The sequence below is a fragment of the Anthonomus grandis genome, chromosome 15 (genome assembly GCF_022605725.1).
Source record: "Anthonomus grandis grandis chromosome 15, icAntGran1.3, whole genome shotgun sequence".
Classification (NCBI taxonomy): Eukaryota; Metazoa; Arthropoda; class Insecta; order Coleoptera; family Curculionidae; genus Anthonomus; species Anthonomus grandis.
In genome coordinates, this window is record NC_065560.1 from 6,034,066 (window position 1) to 6,056,769 (window position 22,704).

The 22,704-nt window shown below is 32.5% G+C and overlaps 1 protein-coding gene and 1 long non-coding RNA gene across 2 annotated transcripts in view; one reads left to right on the forward strand and one right to left on the reverse strand.

The window, feature by feature from the left end:
- The window catches only part of LOC126745089 (protein jim lovell), a 206,742-nt gene that overhangs the window by 53,534 nt on the left and 130,504 nt on the right, over positions 1–22,704 (forward strand). The gene's annotated exons all lie outside the window — the stretch shown is intronic.
- On the reverse strand, positions 2,867–5,320 carry LOC126745090 (uncharacterized). Its single transcript, XR_007663427.1, has 2 exons — positions 4,999–5,320; positions 2,867–3,841 (listed from the first exon to the last, which is right to left on the reverse strand). It is a non-coding gene; the product is annotated as an uncharacterized LOC126745090 (long non-coding RNA).

A 22,704-nucleotide genomic window follows, 5' to 3' on the forward strand; every position in this document is an offset into this window, starting at 1 on the left:
GACACGTATCGAGATATTAAAATAAAGAGTTTTGCTACTATTACTATTTTGTTAAATGCTGCAGGAAGTGTGCATTAATAGCCTATTAGTTACCATTTAATTAATTAGTTATAGCGCGTATTATTTTGGTAACCAATAAACGTATTATTATTATCAGTCATAATTAAAAGAAGGTTAAAGAACAATAAAAATGTAATTTTCGGTACATATGCTTAAAGAAAATGTGATTTAACAAGTCAATTTTGTACTAAAAAGACAAAACCGTGTTGCTGAAGTTTTTCCGAAATTCTATTAATAAAACTAATGCTACATATTGTGTGATCATCGAATTGTTAAAATAAAAAAAAATTATAAAAAAAAGTATGGAGAAAAAATGATCCTTGGTACCGTTCGATACGTGCACGCGTCATTAACCATATCGAATATCGATGCCCTTCAGACAAAAGAACACTGTGAGAGAAAAATGACCGAAGGAAGGTATACACGTCGTACATTACTCTGGCAACTATTAAAATTCGAGTTAAATTGCACGCCAATCTACTTCGAGGTTCATTACTAAAAAGTCATCTCGCGCTCTACTTTAGATTTATACTCTTTATTTCTGAAATACGTGACCAACAAAAGTGCTCTCTCGGTTTAGATTATCTCGTTTGCTCGAGCACATGAACTCGATTTGTTGTTCGGCGTTTGCTTTTGCATTTTATTGACATGTGATGAATTTATGCTTTGCTTTGCTTCATCAATAGATTCAGTTAATAACCGTGAAACAATCTTGGATAGATTATTGAGGTTTTTGCCCGGAATGTTCATTTACGTTGCGGGTGCACACAATTCAATTATTTTAATCATATTTATAATATGTGTGCGTAGGATATTTTCTATTTTCACTTTAAAATATTAAAGTAATAGCGTCAGTTTTCTGCACAAGTGCTAGTTTAAATCATCCTTTAATCCACGTTAAATACTATAGGTATCATAAACCAAAGATTAAAATACAAAAACCCGCCCGATAAAGAAAAACAAGACAAGGGAAAATCTGCGAAAAACTCGCTTTCCATACATTTTACGCGGTATACCGGTTGTACACCCAGCCAGACGATTTGCAATGATGACCCTGATACTATTTTTGTCTAGCGGCAACTTTTACCACCAGCGATCCGTAAAATGAAAATATCTTAAATTTGTGACTTACTCAAAGAAACATAAGGCAAGTAATAGAAGTTGTAGTATAAATAGCGAAAACTGTAATATATAGTATGTACCTTAGTTAAAGAGTATTTACCAATATATTTTTGTGTGACATTGAAAAACCTCCCTGAGTAACGCCTATTTTTATGGAAGATCCGTTAATTCTATATTAAATTACAGAAACGAATTAAATACATTGCAGCAATAATCAGACCTTTTTTAAGGCCTCTGACAATATGCCCATATCCTTATTACATATTTTCTTAGATTTAATGAATCATCAATATGGCCTTTGATGAGCAGAGATGTAGCCACTGAACGTGAAGGTTTGTAATATTCTTGACATATGCCAATGAGAACCTTTGAACTACCAATTTAAAAAATAGCAATGAGACAACTAAGTCACTAAGCACTCGACAAAAATTATATAGTTTATTTGTATTTAACGTGATATGTAGAGAGTAGGATCTGTTTAATTGCCTTAAAACTCTTACATGTGTTTCCTATCTACTTTTTCCTTTTAGTACTTTTCCCTGAAGAAGTTAAATAGCAGAAACAATGTGCCTGTGTCGATAGGCACCAGACTTAGTTTTTCTACTTCTTAAAGCACAATTTTATTTAATGTAAGTGATTTAACATAAATTAATCATCGATGCACACCACTCTCTTTATTCCTTATTCCTGCGAACTGCACATTCAATCTTTTCTTGGTTGCCAAAATCACCACACATTAATACGCAATAGATATGCATAGATAAAGTATTAACTTAAAGAAAAAACGACAATGGTTGATCCATTTTTTGTTTTTCCACTTGCGCATGCATAGAGAGGAAATGCAATATGCCACACGTATTGGCCATCCTTACGTTCAATTTGGGTAGGACTGCAGTGAATAAATTGATTTTCATATGCAAGTCCTTATTATGCAAGATAATTGTAAAAGTTAATTATAGACTAAAAAAACTTATTCTATGATCTTTTCTTTAAAGAAGGATAATCAATTTAATACAGTTTTATTTTAAAAAATTAAGAATTAAATTCAGTTCCATAAGAAAAAATTAAAATCTAAACTTTATTCCAAGGTTCATAGGCAAAGTAAGTATTTATTAGAACTAATATTAAAATAGTTATTGTTACAAGTTACAATGCTTCTATACAAACTACTCTGGGTGTTTAAGTCTAAACCTATACAGAATATTTCGAGGTGTAAATATCACAAAAATGTTATCAAAGAAGACAACTTCTTTTGCCCTGTTTCCTTAAACATTTTAAAGAGTAAGGCCGGTCATCCATTTATTCGACATGTCGTCCACAATTTGTTTGCGACAATTGTCCGAAAACAAATGTCGTAAGGAAATAAGCTGAGCTCGTCCACTTGTACGCATCATGTCGTCGGACGAGGATGCAATTTTATTACTCGCGTTGGTTCACCGACGTAGAAAACAAAAAAGAAAGTTTTGGGTTCATCCATACTTTACTGCCAATCAAGAGAGAAGTGCATTCGTAAGCGGCAGATCAAAAGAAATCATCGAAGATCCTAATAAAATTGCAATCGTTCTACAGAATGTCATGAGCTAGCTTTCTTGTATTACTTTATAAACTGGAACCCCATATCGCCAAGCAAAATACAAAATTTCGTGAGTATATCACCTGAAGAAAAATTAATAATAACGTTGCGGTAAGTAAAAAATTATTTCTTTATTACACAGAAAGTAATTGACGGGGATAAACTAACCTGTAAACAACATTGTAACAATAAACTTAGTAGTATTAACTGCAAGTAGAAAATCAATAATCGTCATCGTTTGGAGATATTAATGGTGATGGAGCACTTGAAATGGTTGAATATGAACATGGTGTTATTGATTGATTGGGTGAAATCAGTAGTGGTATATTTACATTTCTCGAATAAGATGGTGCTGTTAATTGAATGTACTGCGGGGACTCAGTACGTGTCGAGGAGCTCTTTGACAGTAGTCGATCGGAACCATCTTGTGGAAATCTGGGATAGGTTTCTTGAGGATGTCTGATGATTGTGTATGTGATATATTAACGGCTTCAAAAGAACGTGTTTGTGGCTCTGATGGATATATTATATCACCTATTGCTTGCATGGTTCGCATTTTAAACTGATGCTTCTGAGTATGGTTCATTCTGTGTATATCCGCAAAAAGGCTTTTTAAAAATTGCAAATCCGGATCGTCGATTTCTTTTGTAGTATTTTTATAATCGAAATAATCTATAGCGCATTTCTCCAATGGATCCAATTTTGCTTGTCTCAGTTTTTGGGTTTTAGTATAATTATGAAATTTAGCTAGGGTTTTCTGTTTTTTAAAAATAGGTTCTTCAATATTTTCAACATTTTTATTTGCCACTATTTCGGTTTTATTTGTTGCAGAACATTGATCCAAATTGTCGCTGGCAACTTCATTAACATCGCTAGAACTGCTATCCTTATCTTCATCTTCTACTAGTTGTTGTAAAGGAATATTACTCTGTTGACTTCTAGATTTGGAAAAAAGCTATAAGAAAATGCAAATATTTAGCCAAATAATAGGTTTTCTTAGGTTTTGCTGCAGAACCAGATGGAGGCTTTTGTCTTAAGTGTCATAGGCGGATCGAATATTTTTCCATTTTTCTTTGCAGGCTGCACCTGAAATGAAATTGTAACTAAGTTTTCAATTTCTTATTATATTGAGTATGGCACATAAATAAAATATAAATATAATGCACTATTCCATTAAAGAGAAGTTTATATTTTAGAAACAAATTTTAAAACATTTTACGCTTGTTTTTTGTAAAATTATTTGTCAAAAACATTTATTAGTGCTGTTTATTACTATGAAGTTTACACACATATGACATATTTTATTTTATTTTACAGATACTTTGCTACGGGATTAAGTTTTAAGCTATTGTCTTTTCATTTTATAAGGGGTGAGAGTACCATAGGACGAATAGTCGAAGAAGTATCGGATAGTATTTGGGAATGTTTGCGCGAGGAATATATGCCCGTTCCTAACGAACAAATATGGATTGCCACAGCAAAGAGGTTTAACGATTTATGGAATTTGCCAAACTGCGTAGAAAGTATTGACGGCAAGCATATTAGAATAAACTGTCCTGCTAAATCTGGATCGGCATTTTACAATTATAAAAATTATTTTTCTATACAGTTGTTAGCTATCGCAGATGCCGACAGTAACTTTATTGCTATTGATGTGGGTGATTATGGCAGAAATGGCGATGGTGCCGTTTTCCGTAAATCAAGTATTGGTATACATTTTAAAGCAGGCACACTGAATTTTCCACAATCGCAGCCATTACTAAAGGAGCCACATGAGCTGGCTTTTCCGTACTACCTTGTAGGTGACGCAGCATTTCCACTTTCAACGCATTTGCTGAAACCATTTCCAATGAGAGGATTAACAAATCAAAAACGGATATTTAATTATAGGCTGTCACGAGCTCGTCGAATGTGTCTTTGGAATATTGGTTTCGAAATTTAAATTACTTCAAGGTCCTATTCTCTGTTCCTCAGAAAAAAACTGACAAAATTGTGAAAGCATTATGCATCTTGCATAATTTCATTTGAAAACGTGAAGGAGAACTGTCCCAAATATCAGTTCAAGACGATTCTGAGAGTGTTACTTTACAGTCACTTCAACCTGATCCCCGACGAAATACAGAAGAAGCTCTTGCTCTTCGAGAAAGACTTTGTCAATGTGTTATTCAGCCATATGCAGCTTTGCCATGGCAAGCCCAATATGCTCCAAATTAAAACAATATAACAAATTATTTCAGTTTTACCTGTTTCATTAAATCCCTTTTCAACTTCATTCCATGTTTTTTCCTGAAAGTGTCTCTTTGAATATTCAACGCTTAAAGTGTAATCATATAATACCCTGTACTTTTCAACAGCTTCCACAAATTTAATATTAAAATTAGGGTCTTCCTTTATATTTTCGCTGCACACACACGTTCACCGTATTGAACAAACGACAAATGTCACTTGAAAACACAGCAAGCAGTGTCGCAGACAAGTACTGGCTCGTTTGCGACGTGTCCGTTTAATGTACGAGAGGCAATTTAAAACTATGAGTTCTGATAAAAAGTGACATGTCGGCGACACGTCGACGACAATTGTCTTTTGACGTGAACAAATGTCTTTTAGGTGGACGACCGGATTTAGAGGAACAATCTATTGACTAAGAGGTGTGTACTTTTTTTTAATTTAAAAGCTATAAATCGATTAAATTGATGACCTGCTTCTACATTAACTGCAAGGTGTGCTATCATAGATATATAGACTCATCGGACCCTATTACAAAACTTCTTTCTAATGAAATAATAACGGAGACGTACAACTTTAGGCGACATAGTGTATGGTTATTGCAACGTCAATAAAAATTAGAATCTTAAATTTGAAAAATGAAATAAATTTCTAAACCCATTCAATAAGAACGTAAATTAAACAAATAAAATAAAACACTTCATGAAGATAGCACACCTCACAAAAAACCACATAAGAAACTTTTAACTGCCCTAATTATCATTTCAGACTAATACATTCATGAGACTATCCTGGCTGATGCGCAACAGCTGAATACTAGCTCTTCCAATTTATCTTTATGCATGTTAATGGTTGATAACATATAAGCACTTGTCTGACCCTGGATTGCCTACCAGTACTCCTTTCAAATACTTCTGTCTTGTTCTTTTTGTCGGCATTGACAGTGAAGTTAGTTTAAATGTATGCTAAACACTGTATCTTGAGACTGTTGTTATATATATATAAGAGAAGCGTACTCTCGGCTCACTAGTTAAGAAGTAAAATGTTGAATATTGTAAATGCAGTAAAAATTATTAAAAACGCCTGCTATATATGGAACCCTTTATTGTATAGTGAAGCTTCTTAGAAGTCTTAAATCAAACTCGGCCATGGCGATTTACGAACTGAAACTAACTAACATTTGAATTACCTTTAACTTTACAAATTATGAATGACATTAAATTTTGTAAGATAATAACTAAACTAACTAAATAATTTCACCAAACACTGTCACTTTTAGAAACATTGTTCTTAGGAATATTGTCGATGTTACTTGAGTCTGTAAATTTTGCTAACACAAAGATTGAAAAATTGAAATTTGCTTAGTTAGAGTAGAAAAATATAAGAAGATTTAAAAAAAAGGGTTCTGTGCCATTTTTAGAACATCACAATAGATGATGCTGGGATTCTGAATGTCACTACGTTTAGTTATTCCAGTAGTTTTATTAATAAACCTTCATTGTCCGCCTTTTTTATGCCCGAACACTTACGTGCTCCTAGTTGTTTTTCTGTTTTTGAAATTTCCTTTTCTTTACCTATCTATCTTAATTCTACGTACTTTTAGTTGCTTCCCATTTTACTGCTAGATCATTACTTTGTTTTTGCTTTAGTGTAATAAATTATGTTTAATTAGTATTGTCTATATGTATGTATTATCTGAGGTCCCGTACCATTCAGCCTAGCATTGGTTTCAAAAATCTAGTGGAAATAGTAGATTTTTCCGTAAAATTTTATTGTGAATTAGCAGCAATGAAGGTAATAATTACTAAATATAGACCAATAAATGATAAATTTAAAGGTTTTTCTTGAGCGTTTGCTCCTATATTTTATCTGGTTGCAAAAAAAGTATTTTGTATGTTTTTATATAATGATTTTAATAAAATAACCAGGAGAGATTTTCTAAAACAGATACAATAAGCATTATAGATAAAGTTTTATAGGCAATTACCATAGACAACAAATGATTTTAACCCTTTCTTGTAGGACTATTGTGCCATTGACATTCAAAGGTCTTGATACCAAAAGTAGGAAGGTCAAGTATATATGTTGTGCACTATCCAATCACAAGAACTATCACGACAAGGCTCTTTCAGGCCTTGGAATGTTGTGATTGGGTTTCATTATTTTGTAGTAAGAAAGAGTCCAACGAAAGGTTTATGGACAGAATTGACACAGTTTGAAAAATAATTTAACTTACAACTACAAACTTCTAAATAGGAAGCTTTTGCTAAATTCCAGATGGTCTTAAATTTAGCTAAAGCTCGATACAAGTGAAGTATGGTATAGAAAAATAATCCAAGCATTATTATAAAAATTAAAAATCCAGCTTATTTATCATACCTCGACAGGACACATTCTTCTATCTTGTTTCCAAAATGATGCCTATTTTTAAGACGGGTTTACTCTTGCGAAGATCACATATTATTAAAAAATCAACTGTACAGCTATTTTGAGGAAAACGTTCTCTTTTATTGAAAATGGCTCTCTTTAAAATAAAGTTTATTCATGCTTATGAAAAAAAAAATTTCTTACAATCGTTACAAGTAGATAAATACATATTAAAAAATTATTTCACTCACAAATTATTAAAGTTTTACATTGCAAATTAAAACCCTTATCTAGAATATTAAAAAAATAATACCCAAGATACAATTTCACAAATACTAAATAAAATAGTCACAATTTACAAGCAGTTAAAATTTTGGAAACCCCAATATCAATTTCAATTTCCTAAAACCTATTTTTGTTCCATTTTCACCAATTTTCACAGTTGAGCTTGTAGATACTCATCAAAGCTATAGAAAGCTCTATCAGCAAGTAATTTTTTTACTGAGGCAGCAAAAATTTTTTCATTTAGAGCTTTAATATTATTAGCAAGTTTATTAAAAAAGCTTGGGGCATAATAAGTAGTTGAGATACGAGATTTATTGAGTCTCAGAAAGTGCATTTCCAGGAAATCTACCTGTCGAGTGCTGTGAGTATGAATTTCTAATCTCTGGGTATATTTATGTAAATCATTTTTTGTATATATTAGACATTCAAAGATATACCGTGATGGAAGTATAAGAATTTTAAGTTTTTTGAAAGAGTCTGTCACATCGTCCCTGAAACCCAGACCCTCGACAACCCTCAGAGCTCTTCTCTGCAGTTTAAAGATTCTCCTAGCTTGAGGTGCATGACCCCAAGCCAAGAGACCATAATTGCAGGTGGACTGTATTAGTGCATGGTAAACCATTAACAAAACATCCTTATTTACTGTGCCTTTTAAGCGTTTTAAAAGAAATATTTGTTTTGCCAATTTATTTGCAATGAACTCCACATGCTTATCAAATATCATAGTAGGATCTAAGTGAACACCCAAGAATCTCACCCCATCCGAACTCTCAACATTGGTACCCTCTGTATTTCTCAAAGAGAATAGGACTTCCCCCGTTTTGTTGACATTTAGGCTAAGTCTATTTGCACTGAACCACTTACCCAAATCTGACTTCACCTCCACCAGCATCAGTTTCAGTTCTTGCAAACTAGTACTCCTCCAAAGAGCAGTAGTGTCGTCAGCAAACAGTAGCAGCCTAGACTCAATTGACCTGTCGATATCATTGACATAAATAATAAAGAGGAGTGGCCCCAAACTAGAACCCTGTGGCACACCATGAGTTATTTTGCATTCTTCTGATAAAGCTCCACCCGAACAGGTTTTCTGTACACGTTCAAGAAGATAAGTTTCAAGAAGTGATAAACTGGGTGGGGTCAGACCATAAAGTTTAAGCTTTCTCAGAAGGATCCTATGGGATATGCAGACCCCATTTCAAAGCCCTCAACCACATACTCCATAAGATCCAGTATAGCCTTAACAATCGATTGTTTTTTCCTAAACCCATACTGAAAGTTTTTGAGGATTTCATTTTGTTCAAAATAGATATAAAGTTGATTTTTTAAAAGAATCTCAAAAACCTTCGATATTATTGGAATCAAAGATACTGGACGGTAATTATTTAAATCATTTCTACTTCCTTTTTTAAAAATTGGTATGATCTTTTGAATTTTAAAGCCGCTTATGTAGATGCCTTCCCTTATACATAATTTTAAAAGCTTTGTTAATGGATATATTAAATGCTCTTTTAATTGTTTTAGAAGAGGGACATTCATTCCATATATGTCTCTAGAATGTTTATTTTTTAAATTACTTTTAGCATCTCTAACTTGTATATACGTCACTTCACTAAAAGGAAAACCCCCCACAGGGACACCCGACAGGCAGGCCTGATCCATAAATGACTCAGCAGTGGCCGTGGCCAGTGGAATCTTTTTGAGAGTTTCCTCAGCTATACCTGAAGAACTACAATCTGCCAAGCAGCTTTCGTTCTATTATCAGCCTGTAGTATATAATGAGAGTTTGCCACCCTTTTTGCAGATATAATTTCTTCCCTATACCTTTTTCTAAAGATTTTGACCTGTTCTGCAAGTTCTAGACATTTATTATTGCTATACAAGGAGTTTAAGAAATGCAAGGTTTCGCGCATTTGCTTTAAATGAATAATAAACCAAGAGACCTGACAATTTCCCATCACACTCTTCTTTTTTACTGAGAATGATGCATCCATTGCATTCACTAACAAACCAATAAAAAATGATCTCATTTACAGTATCAGGGGAGCATAGAAAATCCCAGTCAACGCTTTCCAACATTTTGAACATGTTTTGGATACCCCTCTGTGTTATTGGTCTATGAAAAATTTGCTTTGTGTGAGTTGTACTATGCATGTTTAGAAAATGAACTTTAATTTTAACGGCTTTATGATCTGATAGAACAGTCGCGAGAAAGGCAGCGTGTAAGGCAGACACAGTCCATCTTTTTTTAAGTTTCCAATTTTTCCAAACATTGATCCACTCGTGACAGTTGTGCAAACATGTAAAGACCTTGGCACTACAAGCCTATAGCAAATGCACAAAAAAGGATTTGCTGAAAAATGCTTTAAGAACTCTCTTTTGTACGATTTCTTTTCTCTAAAATTTATGATATTCATGGTGGGAACAACCCATATTTGACTCTTTATATTAGTAATTGTTTAAATGGCTATTTTCAAATAATAGTTCCCCTTCAATGTTATTACTAGAATTTTATGAAAAGATTTTAATAGATCCTCAAACTTACTAGTGTAATTTGTTAGTGCCGTAATGTGTTTGTAAACAATGCGGAGGTTATGAATTTTACTTTACTATTTATGATGGTGACATGGGGAATGATCAAATATCCGAAAAATAAATTCATTTTTTTTTAATATTAATTTGTGTAAAAAAAATAATTAGAAATATTCAACGTCTTTATAGCAATGTCCTTCGCAACAAAGGTAGCAACAATAAGTGGATCGATTAAAGAAAACACACGAAATAAAAACTAAGTTTTATTATATATTTTTTACATATTTTTATTTATTTATATAATATCATTTTATTCATTCCCAACATTTCAAATAAAATATTTTAAAACCAGTGGTGGTAAAACCCATCTCCGTTCCGCAAAAGTGTTTTCTTTTGCCCTTACATACGGAAAAGCCCGTTTCGCAGAATTTACTTTCGGAAGTGAGAACATACACGGCATTTACGTTCTGATCCCCGGAATACGTTACGAAATACGCTTTGTACGTGTGTCTGGCATTCCAGCGAGTTTATCCAGAAGCATATTTGATTTAATATACTTTAAGGATGTTACGAATTTATTGTAAGAAGAAAAATTGCTTAAGAATAGTGAATTCGGTTTAATCCGGTTCGGATTCAATTGATTTAAAGCGTTGAACATTTCTGTTCTATTAATCAAAAACGTTATAATATTCCATGGGAACTTATTTTCTGAATGAACTCCTTAACTAACCAAACAAGAATATTCATTATTTGTTTCTTGCATTTCCCCGCTTCACTAATTTTATACTTAATAGAAATAATAGAAATTGAAAAATATTTTATTTGATACATTAGATGGCAAATCAACCTGAAAGAATAGATAACCTTGTTTTAGCGCGAAAAAATATTTATATATAAAAAATATTGTTTTCGTTTGCGGTCAGAGTAATTATAAATCCAATCTTTGCAATTACCATGCATTAAATTGGCATTGAGCGAGGTGTACTTGTATCCTTGTCTATTAGAGGAAAAAATTGGTTGATGGTTAGTTTTTAAACTAGAATCTTTCACTAGAACTGACGCCTTCATGTGCCAAAAATTATCATTAAAACTAGTTAAGAAACTTATTTAAGGCTATACTGCCCTAATCAGTTCATTCATTCATAAATTTGAAACTTGAAAAAATTTCTATTAACATGGAAATCACTTTCCATGGTTCTTCTTTTTTGCATTATATTTTTTTATTGTTGTATACATTTCAGCATCATTTAATAACTAGCATGATGAGTTAAAGAAGGACATAAAGTTGAAAACTTGCAACTAATACATCAGCATTATAAAACTAAATAAATAAACGCTCTGAATAAAATTAAAAAATAATACTTCACTTTGATTTACACGGAACTCAGGCCTTTAATATCCTATTAAATATTATTGATTAATCTATAAAAGACCTGATGATTGATCTCAATACCGCAGTTAATGATTTGATATTAATTACTTCTAAGAACAAAGAAATCAACCGGTTCATACCATATGTGTATGCATTGAAAGGTTCATTTAATTGGTTTATAACAATTGATTGTATATTTTTTTTTCAAATAAGATCATTTAGCTCTTTTTTTGTTGCGTTTTTAGTATAAGTAAGTGGTGTTTTTTTTTAATATACAGTGTGACCCATTTGTTTTCGGGTCACCCTGATAAAAAGTTTATTTTTGGTGCGATTTTGCTAGGTTTTTTTTAAATGTTAGGTCCAGAAAAACTGCATCATTATAACAAAAAAAAATTCTGCCATGCAAATTCCAAGGCCTACTAATGTCAGTTTTTAGGGGCCAAATTTTAAGAAACCATGCTAGGCATTTTTTTAGCAAAAAATTGTGCACACCACTGGATTCGGCATCCCCCAAAACGGCCTTATACCAAATTTCACGAAAAAATATTAAATAATAACAATTTTATGATAAAAAAAAGAAATGGGCTTTACTTCTAAATTGTCTCTAAAAATTATTGAAATATTGAATTGTCACATTTGACATCTAACTGTCAAAAGTGGTAATAGAACGTGTTTAGATAGTATTAGTAATCATGGAAAATTTAAATTTAAGAGAAAAAATTGAAATTGTTCGTCTTGTTGGTGGTAAGTCTGTTTTTGAAGGTGGTAGACAATGGTACAGTGAAAACATCTTGTTGGACTTGCATTGTCTTATTTATTTAATGTAACACGACGTTTCGGTTGGTAAGTATCTCCAACCGTTATCAAGTGTAAACTTTTTTTGTTGGTGGTAACACGCGTTCGATGAGAGAAACTGCCAGAGAATTTAATATTTGTCATCCTGATAGACCAGTAAGTCTAAGTACTGTGCAACGTGTTAATAAAATTTTCAATGAAACAGGATCTGTTTCGAAAAATCTACTTAAAAATAGACATAATGGACGACGTGCCGTTAAAATATTTTGGAATATTTTAACGGCCATCCTCAAAGTAGTGTCAGAACGGCTAGTTTGGTCCTTAACATCCCCAGAGAAAGTATAAGAAGATGTTTGCAAAAAAATAACATAAAAGCATTTAAGCCAAAATTTTTGCACACCTTAGAGGATGGTGACCAGGCAAGAAGATTAGAGTTATGCTATTGGCTTCAGAGAGAATATTTAAACAACAGAAACTTTCTAGATGAAATCCTTTTTAGCGATGAAGCCACTTTTACCACAAATGACGTAGTCTCAGGTCAAAATTGCCGCCACTGGTCCGTGCAGAATCCAGAATTTATAATAAATGCAAGGAGACAGTATTCGCAAAAAATTAACGTTTGCTGTGGAATACTAGGGGACAAAATTATTGGCCCTTTTTTCTTTAATGGTATCAATCAATCAATCAATCAATGCTTTATTGTCAAGAAATTGTTACAATTTGTAGACAAAGCTGTAAAACAAAACACAATTAAAAAAAAGAAAAACAAAACAAAATTTAAAAAAAAATATAAATAAATAAATAGAATAGATAATCTACAATATATACAGATTAATACAATTTAGAAATTGTAAGTAGTCAAAAATATTATTATAAAATATACAATTTAATGTATACAATTTCAAAAAAAAGATCATTAAAAAATCTCTCTACGTTAAAAAAAATGTAAAAAATGTTTAAAAAAGTAAAAAATTATAAAAAATCCTAAAATAGCTACAAAAAGCAGTATACCTAAACATGTACAGATAGTAAAAATACATAATCTGCTAGTGCGAAATTTCAAATCAATGATTACAAAAAAAAATCGTTAACTGTGTAAAAAGCTCTCTCCAGTAAGAATGCTTTTAATGCTTTACGAAATGCAAAAAAAGATGTGATGGATTTAATGGAATTGGATGGTAATTTGAATACAATTAAATTTTTGAATTTTCTTAAGAATAAATTTTCGAACGCATTAGAAGATTTACCCTTAAGATATCACCTTAATTTGAAGTTTCAATTAGATGGTTGTCCTGTCCATAATGCTCGTTTAGTAAGAGACTGGTTAAATCAACATTTTGAAAACTGTTGAATAGGACGAAACAGTTCTTTCGTTGAGTGGCCACCGAGATATCCTGACTTAACGCTACTCGATTTTTTTCTCTGGGGCTTACTTAAAGAAAAAGTGTACAAATCAAGACCTCAAAATTTAGAAGATCTACAAGTCAAAATAATCCAGGTTTGTTCAGAAATTACTCCAGAGCAAGTCCGTAAAGTTATTTTAAATGTAGGCAAAAGGAATGTAAAATGCATAGAAAACAATGGTGGATTAGTAGAAATTTCAAAAATTTAGTAGCGGTTAATTTTTAATTTTTTTGTTTGTTGTTTTTATTTTATTTGTATTTATTTTTGTTAGTTTATTGTTTGTTTTTATTAGTATTTAGTTCGAAATTGTTATTTGCTTGTATTATCTTTGTTCAATTTGTTTTTTTATGGCTATCTACACATTTTTAAATGTAAATAAATGCATAATTTTCCTTTTTATTTTTTGTTATAAAATTGTTATTACTTAATATTTTTTGGTGAAATTTGGTATAAGGCCGTTTTGGGGGATGCCGAATCCAGTGGTGTGCACAATTTTTTGCTGAAAAAATGCCTAGCATGATTTTTAAAAATTTGGCCCTTAAAAACTGACATTAGTAGGCCTTGGAATTTGCATGGCAGAATTTTTTTTTGTTATAATGCTGCAGTTTTTCTGGACCTAACATTTAAAAAAAAACCCGAGCAAAATCGCACCTAAAATAAACTTTTTATCAGGGTGACCCGAAAACAAATGGGTCACACTGTATGTATATATTAAGTAAACACAGCAATTAAAAGTTAAGTAAGTTATCAAAACATTAACCTAACCTCAAATTGTGTTGATTTAATTTTGAGTTTTTTTAAAATATTATAGCAACAACTAAAACTAATTTTGCTTAAAGTTAAAGAGCTAAGTCGCTACTGTGTGTGTAGCATATTGATTCTCCACAATTATTTTGTTTTTATTGGAGTTTTTCTAAGTAAAGTTTGTAAGGTTATATTGTGAATAATGAAGCCCTGCAACAATTGTTTAAAGCCAATCAATGATGATCACATAGAGAAAGCCCCTAGATGTGATAGCTGCCGTGTATTTTTTCATTTAGATGAAAAATGTTCCGGTCTTTGTGCAAGTGAGCAGAGAGCCATAATAGTTGTGCAGAAACGCATTATTTTGTTCTTTTGTGATGCTTGTGTGCTCTACTTCAAAAAAATTCATCTGCTGACAAACAAATTTATTCAACTAGAGGAGCAGACTAAATCCCTAAAGGATGAAGTGGAAACATTAAAAAAACAGCAGACTGCTCAAGGGAACTTGGGTGTTCCTGCTAACAGGAATCAGTGTTACATGAAATTGAAGATCGTGCAGAGCGGGCGAACAATCTAATAGTTTACGGTGTTTCTGAGTCTGGAATTAGCAGTATGCAAGAAAGAATTGATAATGACAATGTTGTACTTGCCCCCTATCTTAAAAAATATTGGCATCGCACAGGATGATGCTTTAAAGGCTTTACGAGTAGGGCAGGCTTCCGAATGAAGGAACAGGCCAATTAAAGTGGTAATTAAACACTCAAATTTGGTAAAGAATGCTATGAAAAGGCAAAATAGACTTGATGGTAACATAAGAATAGGCTATGATAAAACAAAGCTTCAGCAAGAATAGTTCAAAGCTGTTTTATCTGAGCTACGTGGCAGAGAACAAGAAGGAGAGACTGATTTAATTATTTAATTCATAAATTGTTCCCCATCAATTACCAAAAAGCCACTACCAAAAAACCGAACACATTAACCTCCATATCTATTTATTTTCAGAATCTGGGTGGCATTGGTACTAAACTTGATCAACTTCGTGGTGCAATATTACAATGTGATTATGATGCCATTATTTTGATTGAGACGGCTAAATGAACATTACTCAGACAATGAATTAGCTAATTCTGAATATCAGATTTTTAGGCTAGATCGCAATTCCTTAACTAGTACTAAACAACGTAACTTTTTATTAAAACTTACTTATTTATTTTACTTCTTAGCCCTAATCTAAGTTTATGAGAGTGCACACAGTATATTTTTCATACTGTGTAACACTACAATAATAGATACTGTGGTAGGTGGTTTCACTAATTTAAAAGGTTAGAACATTTTATTTTGAAAAATAGTATAACAACTTTATAAACTTTATTCTTCAATATATCTAAAATAGTTTTCAATCAAGCTTCTCCTGACTTAATTTCCACCATTAGGATCATCTTGGATTACGGGTGGAATTTCTGGAATCTGGTCCTCCTCCATTACCAGCAAAAATCTTTCGATATCTTCTGGGTTGGGAGGTTCTGCCTCATTCTGTTCTTTGCAAATATTATAAACTACTGCTGAGGCAATTATGACTGTCAATATTGTATCCAACTTTAAACGACAACTATATACCAGCACTGGGAATCTACGTTTCCAAACTCCAAAGACCCTTTCAATAGTGTTCCTTGTTTGGACGTGAGATTCGTTATATGTATACTTGTTCCTGTCTAGTTGCAGGTTCTTGTACCGGGGTTAGCAAATAAGATTTCATATTATAACCCCCATGACCTAAAATAAATGATTATAACTTAACATAAAACCTCTGTAAATCAACTTATCAGAAACAAATAAAAACTAAACTTGTAAGTCATTTTAAACTCTAGATAAAGCGTTAAAAATAAAATTTAAATTTAAGTTCTTTGCAATGCAAAAATCATCTCTATTTGTATGCCTATCTTAAATATGCACCCTGTTGACAATTAACTATAGTCATATTATAATAAAAATAGCAACACATAGTTTTACCTAATAAAATAGAATTTGCAATTACTATTATTAAAGATTGTGGGGTCATGTGATGATCCTGGCCATCTGGCAATCGCATTTAATAATTTAAGATCTGCATCTTCCATAGCTTGAACATTAATTGAAAAAAAACTTTTTCGATTTCGAAATATTTCTCCATCAGCTCCCCCTCAAAAATTATAATAGAAACCTTAATTTATAAAATGGGCTAAGTATAGCTTGTTTTAGACTTAAATACATATCGTTATTGAGTGAATAATATATTAATTACTACCAGGAGACTGAATTCGAGCATGTGCGCAATCAATTGCTTCAATAACTCTGGGAAATCTTGCTTTCTCAAAAAACTTTAAATAGATTTCATAGAGAAAGGGATTTTAATAAACGTAGGGTATAATTTAGCTAGAGACCTTCCAACTCGAACAATTATGCGAGACACAGTCGAAACATGTTCTCCACCAAAGTCTCCAATACATGAAAGGTGGGTTCCAGTTGCCAGAAATCTAAAGAATATGAGGAGTTGATTGATTGGAGCTACGCTATTGTTTCTAAAAGAAGTACTAAAATTTAGGGCACATTTTACTTATTTCACAACATAGTCTTTACTTTTTTCTATATTTATTTTATATTTTATTTATTGATTGCAGTAGTATATACTTAAGCCATAACAATCAATATAAAAATTAATATAAGAATAGTGCTATTTATGCCGGGCTTTACAGTATGTTACTATACTTACGTATCATAAAGGGAACTCTATTTCGCCTTAAATTAAATCTAAAATCTGCAAAGCAGTGAGTTTCGTAATACGAAATCGTCAAAACTCTGAAAATAATCGTCTCGTTCGTAGATTCGCCTAGGTATTCTTGGAACAACCGCATCATATTCTTCGTCTTCAAATAAAACATCATTGTTTAAAACATTCATTACGATTTTTTTTGCACAAGTTGTTGCTTTGATGTCTTTGCTGCAGAATCTTTTGCAGAAGGCAATTACCAGATGCCCAACAAATTACAAATAGCCAAAGAATAACTGCCGCTTAGCATAGAATCAGTTTTAAGTAAAGCTTAACGTTAAAGTTTTACCGGTGCAAACAAAATCTGAAACTTAAGTTACACTTAAAGTTAAGGTTAACCTAGCAGCTACCTTCGATGAATTGACAATATAAAAGAAAACGTCATAAAGGCCCAGTTTTTATTTTATGCTGAACAATTATCCAGCCAAAATATAAAATGCTTGGCGTCACGATTATTAAGCATGAACTGGAAAAGGGTGCTGATCAGTTCCTCTTTTTCTTGACCACGAATAACTTCGTGCCAAACAACTGCAACCGGTAGAATCTTTTTATCTTTTATCCCAAGGGGTATAAATGTTTCATTGTACAAAACAAGTCTTTGTGTAAATAAAACTTTTTTGAAGTTCTCCATTCTCGGCAGCAATATTATTTTTTCCAAATCTGGTGAAACGCTGCTCAATAGCTGCATCTTCCTGATATAAATGTCGCGCTGTTTTTGCACGGTTTATATGATCTGAACATTTTTTACATGTGTCACATTCTGGATTAAGGTTTTCACGCTTATTGGGATGTAGGTCCATTATTTCACAGTGCTCGCACTCTTTCCAAGTTTAGTGAACCTGATGTTTTCACTAAATAGTATTTTCCGATAAGCTTCGTACCCGCATTTATATTGCGGATTTTTTTCCAAAAAATCGTTATGCATAATAGTTACCGTAACGTCGCTAGGTAAATATTTTGATTAAATATTGATGGATTAAATTAATGAACATGCGCTAATATTACTTGTCTATTAAGTTTGTTAGGAGGTGAATTATTACCCCTTTGGTCTTTGTTTGGAAGTTAAATTTAAAATCAGCTGGTTCAACACAAAAACGCAGCATCCAACAGTCTGCATGACAAAATACTCCTTTCTTGCACTGTATATTACACTTGCTGCCATTCTAACTTGCAGAAGGTTAGATTTTACAAAAGGCAGTAAATAGGTGTTCAAAAATGAATTTCGGATTTTTTGCTAGTTACCCCCTTGCTCCATAGTTGGGCAGTACTCACCAATTAATAATTTCATTCAACTCCAGATGTAATTTTTGGAAGGCGTATATTTTTTTGTAAACTCTAAATAGACGACAGCATTGCTCGTGTGGATCATGATGTAGTTATGTGAATGTTTGATTGTTATAAATTTACAACACGTACGACACCCATAACAATGCCAAAATACGATTTCTATATTTAATGAGGAGCAAGCCTGCAAGAATCCAATTTCGTAATTTAGCGTGTATATGTGTAATGAAAGACCTACACGAGTGTAGAAAATATCAGTCGTTTGCATGAAGCGAGGAAGGGGAGCAACTTTAATTTTGTCTTGGCCCGCTGATCCCCATTTCCATACGGCGTAAGAGCCGAGAGAGATAACCAGATACGGCGAAGTGTTAAGGGAAGCGAGACGGAGGTTTACTAATTAAGAATACAAAAGAAGGGAGCCCGTGTTTAAAATGCGTAAGGACGAAGGAGAAAGAAAGTGTATGCGTTACCTTACGACTTATATGAGAAAAGAAAACGGGGTTGGGGTTCGGTTTCCGCGGGAGAACAAAGGAGCTTTTTAAACGCGTTTTTTAGGACAATGCAAATTTTTTTTCGGGTGTCATTTGGGATGTGGGGGAATTTCTCATTAATCTATACTCTTAAATCCCGGTGATGGGGCGCTTTTTTTCTAATTTACATATTAAAGTGACAACATACTTTATCAGGGATCTTGGTTTGTTGGGAAAAATAACTTTCTTTGCTTATTTATTAATTATTATGGACTATTTTACACAATTGGCACTTGACCCATTTGGCACCCCTTGTGCAAGACTAATGGCCATTCTCTCAGACCATATAGTGGCGTCACAATTCAGGTAAAAGTCTGATTCTATCTATACGTATGACAACTTGGAACATTCGAACTTATTGTTTCGAAAATGCGAAAGGGATGTGGTGAAATATTATATGGCTTATCGTAAAAAAAAAACCTTTTTTCGACTTTCTTTACCTACACATGAGCCCATAAAAGTACTTTTACTCGGTACCAAGTCCGTTAGTTGTAAATATGAAGCTTATAGAGGTAAATTGGGTGTTTATTACGTTATACCCTTTCCGAGAAATAGAGGCTATTTGGTATCTCCGGCACCCTGTCACGTGAATGAACAATCCGGTATGCATGCGAGAAATTACGTTCCTGTTGCACGGGTGTGGGTGAATAGTTATTTTTTCAAAAAATAATTGCCACACGTTTAGGCTAAGCTTCCTACGAGCTGTCCTTCGGATAAAATCTACACCTAATTATTAAGTTTCGAAATTAACCTGCTTTTTCGAGTGATATATGGAATTAAATCGCAATTATTGGTTGCTATACAGGATGTTATACAGGGAGTTTTGCTATCAATCTGGCATCATTGGAACATTTTTTGGCATTATAATGCGGCGAAACGCGTAACCTTTAATAGACGCTGATTTATGAGACTTGGACTTTGAGTTTACTTTTTTTTCCCTCTTTTGGTCATATACTTAAGTTTCTTTGAGAGTAATGCCAGTCAGGCTACACTTATCCGAACCTACAGGAAGAACCTAATTGCACGGAAAAGTTTACTAATGAAAATTTGGTTCCTTCAATAATGTTTACAATTTCAACTAGTTCCAAAATTTATAAACATCAGATGCAGGGCACACACAAGGGCTCCTACTGCAGCGGTAAAGAAAGCTCAGATTATTTGGATTAAAGAAGAAATAAAAAATCATTACAGAAACCTAAATACCGTTAATTCTAAGCTTAAATTTCTTTATTTAACTCTAACTTTTGTGTTATCTTTTTTAGAATTTTGTATTTTAGATTTAAAATTTAGGGACGAAGTGGAGTCATTTGAATCTGAAACTTTTGGGAGATTGGGTAAGAAAATTTCCAACCTTAAGTCGTCCAATTTGACACAATTAAAACAACGTAATTTACCTGAATTTAGACAGAACTTGGGTGGTAATTTATATTTTGATTTTCACAAAAGATTTTTGAATTTATCTGTCATTTCATTTTCAGCGCATGAAGAAAATATTCTAAGTCATAACTTAAAATTAAATTTTTCGCATGAAGTTGATTTAAAAATTAAAGAAACGCTAGCAGTCGAGGCTGAAAATATCCTACAAACTACAGATATTACCAACAATAATATCCTTAGAGCATATACTATTTCTCTCGTAAATTCTAAATTGGACAAAAACAAAACTTTTAATTATAATGGTAAGCACTTAAGATCCTTAAAAACTAAAATTGAACAACATGATTTGATTGTCACTAAGGCCGATAAAGGATCTTGCTTAGTCGTTTTGAAACGCACAGATTATGTGAATAGGGTTGTGGATTTTCTTGATACCGATGAGGTTCAACCTTTGACTAGGGATCCCACAACTTCATTTTTTACAAAAATTAAAGGTGTTCTCGATAGATCATTATTAACCTTGGAGTTTTTTAATGTTAGAAGGGAGGCTCTGTATATCCTATGAACCCTAGAACTCCTCTTCTTTACGGGCTACCTAAAGTTCATAAAGAAGGACAGCCAATTAGACCAGTGGTATCTTTTATAGACTCTCCTTGCTATAAACTTTCTTCGTGCTTGAATGGGGTTTTAAGAGAGGTAACAGGCTTCTGAAGTTGTTTTTCCACTAAAACCTCCGTCGAATTTGCTATTTTTTTAAAAGGCATATATATACCAGATAATGCAATATTAATTTCCTAAGATGTGAAAAATCTTTTTCCCAGTATACCACCCACTGACTGCATTGAACTAATGGAATCTTTACTAGCAAATTCTAATCTACCCAGGCTGATTTCTTCAGACCTAATTTGGCTACTTAAAACTGTTTTAGATCAAAAATGTTTTAAATTCAATGGCAAAATGTATACACAGAAGGTTGGCTTAGCCATGGGATCATGCCTTTTCCCTTTCTGAAGTAAAGTTTTTATGTACAACTTGGAGTGCAAAATTATGAACAGTTCTTTCGCCGATCATATAATAGCGTATAAACGATATGTGTATGACATTTGCATTGTTTGGGGAGGCAATGACGATCAATTGTCCACCTTCTTGAATTTTACAAACGGTCTACATAGTGGAATTTCATTTACCTTAGAAAAGAAGCACAACAAAAGTTTAGTCTCTTTGAGAGTAATGGATGATTATTTTGAATTATAAAAGTGACAAAGGGAAAACGCTGGCAACCATTGAAGCGTAATTAAAAAGTCTGTAATTTAAGTCTAATTTTCTGCGGAAAATATTAGCTTAAATAATTGGAAACCTTGGAATATGTTCCATCTAAATTCATAATGTTGCGAAGTGTATTAATCTCACACTCACCTGACACTCCCGAGATCATGTGATAGGTTCCTTAAATCATGTTTTATATCTCTGCGGTAAGTGTGTATGCTTAATTTCATAGGTTTACCCATTGAGACTTAAATAGATTCAAGAAACTTCTAATGAGTGCAATAATAGTCGAGTAATATTTCCACTGAGTTAACCTATAAGTATTTACTGTATTTTCTGCGACAAGAAAGTGAAGAGATATATTCTTTTTATGGAATAAACCTCAGAAAGAATTTTGTATTGTTTAAAAAACTCCCAATTTTTTAGGGTATGTAACCGAGTTCATAACTAAACTTCTACCAATTGGATTTTCATGATTTTTACTTTAAAAGGTGGTTCGAAACCTCCTTAATTTGATTTAAAAATTATTTTTCTTAGATTCTTGTTATAACATATTTTTTCTCCAACTAATAGTTTTACAGAAAATTAAAGAAAACCTCTTAACAGTTTTTCCTAGGTTTTTCAAGAACTATTAGGAATATGGATCAAGACATTCATTGATTTCAAGATTCATTGTCGTATCGACCTTCATGATGTAGGGAAAGGTGGTGAAGGTGTAATTGTTGCTTTTAAAATACTTATCGAATTTTCTTCTATTTAGGCTTGTATAAAAGTAAAATGTAAGTACTTTTAAATATTGTATCCTGTAGTACGCGAGAGTTTTTAGTAAAATTATTAGCAGGAGCATTTTAATTAAAAACTCGTACTTAATTTAAATGGCACGGTATAATTAGAAGAAAGGTTAAATTTACTAGAAAAAAACCTGAAAAGTCGGTAAAAATCTCCTTTTGCATTTCGAGTTATT